Source organism: Phragmites australis, chromosome 16 (assembly GCF_958298935.1).
Source record: "Phragmites australis chromosome 16, lpPhrAust1.1, whole genome shotgun sequence".
NCBI lineage: Eukaryota > Viridiplantae > Streptophyta > Magnoliopsida > Poales > Poaceae > Phragmites > Phragmites australis.
This window is the reverse complement of record NC_084936.1, coordinates 11,705,489-11,714,731: the sequence shown is the minus strand read 5'-3', so window position 1 is coordinate 11,714,731 and position 9,243 is coordinate 11,705,489.

Genomic DNA, 9,243 nt, shown 5'->3' with positions numbered 1-9,243 from the left:
TCGTGTTGTCCTGAGACTCGACCACGACCACGACTTTGACCACCATCACGACTTCGACCACGACCACGACTAGAGCTCAGCCTCTAGTCCGAGTAGACTTGGCCTTCGAGAGGTGATGTTCGGGTAAGGTTGTGGTGCTTCTCCCACGTTCCCAAGCAATAAAATATCACAAGAATTTAGTAGTAATCCATCCAAGAAAGCATGAACATCGAGAAACGTGTTCACCTGGTGGTCTAATTGTTGTGCACGTGCTCTTATAATTGGACCTTGTATGGTTTGAGGAATATTAGTAGTATTGATCGTATCTGAAGGAGCCATGGGCATATCAAAGCATAGTTTGGCAGCTCGTTATCGTAAATTTCAGCAAGGTCAAATTTGGTGGCAAGCATAACACAACATTTCAATTTAATTCCATCGGACTTAGAAGTTGTTGTTGCTTTCTCCTTTTTGGGTGGAAAAACCTTTTTCGCTATTTGCTGATTTTCATATTCATTCTCAAACTCTTTTTCTCTTATTTTTAGCTATCTCTTGTTCACAATTCATAATTTCAGCAGGGGTTAAAGGTAGAAAAATTATTTTCTTTCCTTTATTCATACGAGTGTACTTATTACTTCTACCATAATGTGTTGCATCAGTATCAAACTCTCATGGTCATCCTAGCAAAAGAGAGCATGCTTGCATGGGAACTACATCGAAATCAGCACAATCATGTTATGAACCAATAGAAAAATGCACCCTAGTTGTTTGCATTTATTTGGTGTTAAGGTAGTAGCTGTGAATAGCCGTCAACTACCCAGAAAGGGTAGAAGAATGGGACCTATTCTGGGACATACAATGCATTACAGACGTATGATCATTACCGTTCAACCGGGTTATTCTATTCCACTTCTAGATAGAGAAAAGAACTAAAGGAGAATACTTAATAATATGGCGAAACATTTATACAAAACACCTATCCCGAGCACACACAAGGGAACCGTAGATAGGCAATTGAAATCCAATCCACGAAATAAATTGATCCATGGACGACACCGTTGTGGTAAAGGTCGTAATGCCAGAGGAATCATTACCACAAGACATAGAGGGGGAGGTCATAAGCGCCTATAACGTAAAATCGATTTTCAACAGAATCAAAAAGACATATCTGGTAGAATCGTAACCATAGAATATGACCCTAATTGAAATGCATACATTTATATCATACACTATGGGGATGGTGACAACTGATATATTTTACATCCCGGAGGGTCTATAATTGGAGATACTATTGTTTCTAGTACAAAAGTTCCTATATCAATGGGAAATTCCCTACCTTTGCGTGCGGTTTGAACTATTGATTTATGTAATTGGAAGTAACCAATTAGGTTTACGACGAAACCAAGAAATCGATCACTGATCCAATTTGACTACCTCTACGGGGTAGACCTCAACAGAAAATTGTTGAGTAACAGCAACAAGTGGTTGAGTTCAGTAGTTCCTCAGAAAATTATTGACTCTAGAGATACGGTAATATGGAGAAGATAAAATTGTTTGAAGCACGCATAGAACCGGAAGCGCTCCTTGTTTCAAAGAGAGTAGGACGGGTTATTCACATTTAATTTGATGGTTAGAGGCAAATTGAAATATAACCAGTGGTAATTAAGACTTCCGGGCGAAAATAGGGATGCCTCCTACGTTACCCATAATATGTGGAAGTATCGACGTAATTTCATAGAGTCATTCGATCTGAATGCTACATGAAGAACATAAGCCAGGTGACGGAACGCGGAGACCTAGGATGTAGAAGATCATAACATGAGCGATTCAGAAGATTTGGATTCCTTTTCTATATCCACTCATGTGGTACTTCATCATACGATTCATATAAGATCCATCTGCCTAGAGATCGTCATATACATCTAGAAAGTCGTATGCTTTGGAAGAAGCTTGTACAGTTTGGGAAGGGGTTTTTTGAGAAAAAGAAGAATCTACTTCAACCGATATGCCCTTAGGCACGACCATACATAACATAGAAATCACACGTGGAAGGGGTGGGCAATTAGCTAGAGCAGCAGGTGTTGTAGCAAAACTGAGTGCAAAAGAGGGTAAATCGGCCACTTTAAGATTACCATGTGGGGAGGTCCGTTTGGTATCCCAAAACTGTTTAGCAATAGTCGAACAAGTGGGTAATGTTGGGGTGAACCAAAAAAGTTTGTGTAGAACCGGATCTAAGTGTTGGCTAGGTAAACGCCCCGTAGTAAGAGGGGCAGTTATGAACCCTATGGAGGGGGTGCGGTGAAGGGAAAGCCCCCATTGGTAGAAAAAAACCTATAACTCCTTGGGGTTATCCTGCACTTGGAACAAGAACTAGGAAAAGGAAAAAAAATATAGTGATAGTTTTATTCTTCGTTACTGTAAGTAAATATATAACTAAGAATATGGAAAATTGCATTTTTAGAATTTGCAATAACATGATGGGCGAACGACAGGAATTGAACCTGCACATGGTGGATTCACAATCCACTGCCTTGATCCACTTGGCTACATCCGCCCCTTATCCAGCTAAAGGATTTTCTCTTTTTCCATTCATCATTATTCTATTTATTCTGACCTCCATACCTCGATCGATATAGTGTACATAGGATACCACTCTTTAAAATGAAAAAAAGGAGTAATCAGCTGTGACACGAAAAAAACAAATCCTTTTGTAGCTCGTCATTTATTGGTAAAAATAGAAAAGGTCAATATGAAGGAGGAGAAAGAAACAATAGTAACGTGGTCTCGAGCATCTAGCATTCTACCCGCAATGGTTGGCCATACAATCGTGATTCATAATGGAAAGGAACATATACCTATTTACATAACAAATCCTATGGTAGGTCACAAATTGGGGGAATTCGTGCCTACTCAGCATTTCACGAGTTATGAAAGTGCAAGAAAGGATACTAAATCTAGTTGTTAACTGAATTCAGAATAGAAAGATTCATAATAAACAAAATTTATAGGATTAAAATAAAGTAAAGGTAGGCGGGTAATAACCTTATTTATGACAAGTATCAAATTGGTAAAGTATACCCCTAGGATAAAGAAGAATAAGAATGGGCTAAGGAAACTCGCAAGAAAAGTTCCAACCGATCGTCTACTTAAGTTCAAACGGGTTTTCAAAGCACAAAAACGCATACATATGTCTGTTTTCAAAGAACAAAGAGTTCTTCATGAGATTCGCTGGTGTTACTACGAGGAAACCGTTATGATACTGAACCTCATGCCTTATCGAGCATCTTATCCCATCTTAAAGTTGGTTTATTCAGAAGCAGCAAATGCTACTCATTGTAGGGATTTCAACAAAGCGAGTTTATTCATCACTAAAGCCGAAGTCGGTAAGAGTACTATTATGAAAAAATACAGACCTCAGGCTCGAGGACGTGGTTATCCTATAAAAAAACCATGTGTCATATAACAATTGTACTAAATATAGTAAAGAAATCGAAATAATCTTTAGATCAATCTAAGATTTCGATTCCCAGTAAACAATAGAATATATGGGACAAAAAATAAATCCACTCGGTTTCAGACTTGGTACAACCCACAATCACCATTCCTTTTGGGTCACACAACCAAAAACTTATTCTGAAGGTCTACAGGAAGATAAAAAAAAACGGAATTGTATCAAGAGCTATATACAAATGAACAGGAAAAAAGGCTCGAATAGAAAACTAGAATTAGACTCGAGTTTCGAAGTAATTACACATAGAAATTCAAAAAGAAATCGATACAATCCACGTCATAATCCATATTAGATTCCCCGATTTATTAAAGAAAAAAAGGAGCAATCGAAGAATTAGATAAAGATCTCCAAAAGGAAGTTAATTTCGTAAACCAGAGACTTAATATTGCTATCGAAAAAGTTAAAGAACCTTATAGACAACCTAACATTCTGGCAGAATATATAGCTTTCTAATTAAAAAAATAGAGTTTCATTCTGAAAGGCAATGAAAAAAGCCATTGAATTAACTAAAACCCAGATATAATGGGAGTAAAAATCAAAATAGCAAGCTGTCTAGCAGGGAAAGAAATTGCATGTGCCGAATGCATCAAAAAGGGTAGACTTCTCCTCTAAACAATTTGCGCTAAAATTGATTATTGCTGCTATCCAATTCGAGCTATCTATGGAGTATTAGGTGTAAAAATTTGGATATCGTAGAAGAATAATAACTAACCTTGTCTTCCCATTCTACCCAGTCATAGAACAAAAAAAGATAAGAGCCTCATTTTTCCTGAAATCCCTGAAAAAAAGAAGAAATTATACCTCTTTCTATAAGATTTAATGAAAATTGATAAATCTTTTAATTAAATTGCTATTCTTAGTGTGTGACTCGTTAGTTTTTTCTTTAGGCTCAAAAATGGGGATTCCAAAAAAAATTGACTGAACCCTACTAAAAATAGAAAAAAAACTTAGTAATTATAGAAAATTAACTAATAACCAACATATTGCTTCGTATTGTCGAGATCCTAACGAAGAAACAGTCACTATGTGAATAAATACATCTGTCATAAATGAGTAGATCTATCATATAGTTGTAGCAACTGTATTTTTTTTCTCTAAAAAAGAAACCGGATTCTAGGTTGTAGCTGTGAATGGCCATCGACTACCCAGAAAGGGTAGAAGAATGGGACCTAATCTGCGACATACAATGCATTACAGACATATGATCATTACCCTTCAACTGGGTTATTCTATTCCACTTCTAGATAGAGAAAAGAACTAAAGAAGAATACTTAACAATACAAAGAAACATTTATCCAAAACACCTATCCTGAGCACACGTAAGGGAACTGTAGACAGGCAAGTGAAATCCAATCCATAAAGTAAATTGATCCATGGACGGGTGCATTTTTCTACTGGTTCATACAATGACCTTCACCTTAGCACTGTTGTTGAACCATTAAATATGATAAGGGTGAGGATGGTTTCTTGTTAGCAAGGCAAGCTTCTTGATCATATCTGAACTTACCAAGTTATTGTAGCTTCCTCCATCAATAATGACTCGAACACGGTAATCCTTGACTATGAGGAACATCTGAAACAAAATTGCAAAATCTTTAAATTCACTAGTGGCTTGCTTAACTCTATACACTTTAGAAACCAAATGAGTATTAAACTTCTGTTCGACCATCATCTCCCAATTCAAATACTTTTCAGTATCATAAGTACTCCCAAAAGATGGTATAGTAAACTTAACCTTAGCAAATGGATCATCATTAACACGTGAGTTATGTTGCTAAAAATTATTACATCTCATACCTTAATGGTTGAAGTTCAATTGATTCCGTTGTCGTGCATCAAAGGCGTCTTGTTCTTGCCTCAAAATTTCATCATCTGCAACGGACTTATCTTGCTTATGGGCTACGCCATGAGAATCCACATGCCCATGGTTTGGTGGCTGATTAACCACTCGATCAAAGCATGTATTGACATTGGTAATACTATCATTATGTCGTTGCAATGTAGTGCTTATCTCCGCAAGCTTCTTATCGATGTCATCATTAATAGCTTGTCAATGATCATCCAACAACATTGTTAGTTCTTTCCTCAAAACACACTCTTTCGCATCCGATGTTTCACCTACCATGGTTAGTAGTAGACAGAAGATAACAAAAGATATTATCCCTATCAACTACTAGGTGGTGAAAAGTGAAGTGGAGTCACACACTCTCAAACGTCTTATCACGCTCTTGCAAGTGTTCTTACCAAACACAACAGGTGGCACAACTGGTGGCTGGTTCGTGATACCTTATCGGGTGTGAGTGAGATAGTTGCAAGTGGAGAAACTGTTCTGATCGAGAGAAGGTGTAGATTGGACAGACAATATTTAGTAGCAAGGAATAGTAATAATTGAAATCAGATTAGCAAAGCTAAATTAAAGTCTATAGTACTCATCACAGTTGCTGGCCCGAACACGTTCTTAGAACTAGCTCAATCAAGCCAAAAATTATAACAGACACAAGTACAATGGAACAAATTGCTCAATGCAAACCTGATATATATTTTTTCTTTTTAATTCTTGCTCTTTTTTGCACTCTTTGCTTCTTTTTTTAGCACTATTTGATTCTTGCTTTCTTTACTTTTTTTTTGTGAATGTGACACAAACTCAAAACTCTTCTACTGCCTTTTCTAAAACCAGCGAAGTACGTGGGTCAAAACATTTTCCAGAGAGCAGGGGTATAAAGGTAATAAAAGATACTCTTTCTCTCTCTAAACTTTAGCTACCTCTGTTTCGGCTATAGTGGTCGAATCCGAAGAAGGTGGGCGACTCTGACTAGGTGGTCGGATCCGAGAAGGTGGGTGAATCCGACTAGGTGGTCGCAACGACTAGGTGGTCAGACCCGAGTGGGTGGTCAGAGTACCTGGTCGGACCCCATGTGGGTGGTTGGAATGACTTGTCGGGACCTAAGTGGGTGGTCGGAGTGACTAGTCGAGACCCCGAGTGGGTGGTCAGAGTGACTGGTCAGGAGCCAGAGTGGGTGGTTGGAGTGACTAGTCAAGACCTCGAGTGGGTAGTCGGATCGACTTGTTGGGACCCCAAGTGGGTGGACAGAGTGACTGGTCAGAACCCTAAGTGGGTGGTCAGAGTGACTGGTCGGGACCCCGAGTGGGTGGTCAGATCAACTGGTCGGGACCCCGAGCAGGGACACAAACTCAGCTATAGCATACTAGGGCAAATCGAGTAACTCAACGACTAAATTAGTAAATACTCGATGCTAGGAACTAGAACACGATGACTCGACCAGCAATAAAGACACCAACAATGGACTCAAACTCAACAACATGAAATCTGAAAGAAAAATTGTGAAGGGCACAAAGTGGTTTGGACAGCGGAGAACTAAGATCTAAATCTTTTTTTTTGTGGGGCAATTTTCTAGACTCTAGGTAGTGGAACTCGACGAAATAAAAGGGATAACTGAGATTACCTAACGGGCAACCGAGGCTCTCATACTACTTGATGCACGCTTGCCCGATCTTCCAAAGGTAATATTATAAGTCGATTGATGGAGTTTCGACGTTGATGATCCTAAGGCTCCGACTAGAATAGATCGAGAACACTCATAACCACTACACCACTACTTCGTGGTTATCAATCGTACCAAGAGGCGGTTGACCTCGCCACGAAGGCTATTCCTGCAAGTGAATCGAGAACACAAGCAAGAACAGATAAATGCAATCTGAATATTGCTAATTACCAATGAAGTACTCGAGTTGGGGTTCAATAAACTGATAAACGGCAAAACTGTCTAAAACAGAATAATGTAAGCTAAACCCAACCGTAAACTATGATGGCTATTGTATATTGGTAGGGGGGCATGAGGAGGTCGACCTAGGATTGTGCAGCCGTGGAAAGAGGCGTACACAACATGGACTCCGACCCCTACACGATTACAAGATCCAACAGGGTCCAAAACGGTGACACAACACCTTATTCCTTCAACTCTGACTACACTATAAGGAATATTTGGTCGAGCTCATATCCTTTGGAAATGGCTCGTCGTAGGCTTTCCAGAATTTCCAGGATCGCCTAAAACGGACTTCGTATGAGAGAGTTATGCCCATTTTACAATCGTGTTATCCTGAGACTCGACCATGACCACGACCACAACTTTAACCATGACCACGACTAGAGCTCAGCCTCCAGTCCGAGTAAACTTGGCCTCGAGGGGTGACGTCCGGGTAAGGTTGTAGTGCTTCTCCCACGTTCCTAAATAAAATATCATAAGAATTTAGTAGTAATCCATCCAAGGAAGCATGAACAGCGAGAAATGAGTTCACCTGGTGGTCTAATTGTCTTGCATGTGCTCTTGTAATTGGATCTTGTATGATTTGAGAAATATTAGTAGTATTGATCGTATCTGAAGGAGCCATGGTCTCATCAGACCCACTCTTACCAGATTTATCGTAGCCACATATTATGCTTATCAGTGCATGAAGATCCCTGGACCCGAGGGGGTCATCACCATCGAGGGTTGTCCCAAGACTGGTCTCCATTGCGACAAATGAAGTCTTGACATGGCAGTTCAACACCAACCAAGTGTGGAACCCAAGAGCTCAAGGATCATGGTGGATAGAAAGCCTCAGTCGTAACCACGATCACAGTGCCTCAAGATGCAAACCCAAAATCCCAAGGGCTCAGCTCCACGACTAGTTCAGAGCCCATGACAAAAGCACCTACGCTGCCCTGAAGGCAATAAGGGCCACTGCTTATTGGCTTAATAAAGTCTATATCGTTTAGGTTTTAAGACAATAAGTCTACATAGCTCGTTGGTCATCAATAATCTCTGTAAGTTCTAAGCGTAAATCCTAAGAGTACTTCCTTATAATAATAAAAGATCATATTACCTAGGAGGTTGATCAATTTTCTTTTGCTGCCTTACTTGTTTTTCTGTGCATCCTCATGCCCGACAAATGGGGTAAGTCGCTTCTCGGGGTCCTTTGTCCCAAATGTACATCCGGGGTGGCAAAAAACTTGTCTTGACCCAAAGGCAATATGAGTTCCCTTTACACTAAAGATGTTTTTACTATTTGGACCGCCTACCCGGAACCCCTATTTCCAAGTAGATAGTTGGGGACTTAATAAGTACTATGTAATAACTACTAGGTACTGGAAACCGAAAACAACATATGGTGCACCCTCTAAAAGTTCCGACGAGAACAGAAGGATCATTGCATTGAGAATGCAGGGTTACAAAAAGGCTCCTTATCATGTCCCATGAGTGACTAGGAGCTACGACACCTCCCGCTCAAGCAGACATAAGTGCTTCGCTAAGCAATCAACGTGTCCCAAACTAATCGAAGGCATAAGAAGTCCACGATACGTTGTCTAAAACATCCAACACAAAGTAATCCTAGCAAATACGAAAAGCATCTAATTTTCAATACTAGTTGTCATATTATTAATATACACCACTACCACTGCCTATTCTCGAACGAATACCTAACAAAACTGAGATAAGTCACGATTCGAGAACTAGTACCTATGCACGCACTCGGTGCTTTAGACACTTCCCAGGTAGCCAGTCGAGGGCTTCATGTATATTAGGAGTGCATAACTTGTCGTGCATATCTCTTTCTTAATGAGAAGATAAGAAATTTTCTTTTAAGGATTACGAAGGACCTTATCGGATCCCCAAGTGCCTTAAAACTCAGATTTTTTCTGCTTGGAGTCGAGCCAAAGGTCTTCGTTAATAAGAAATTACACAAACCTCAAAACT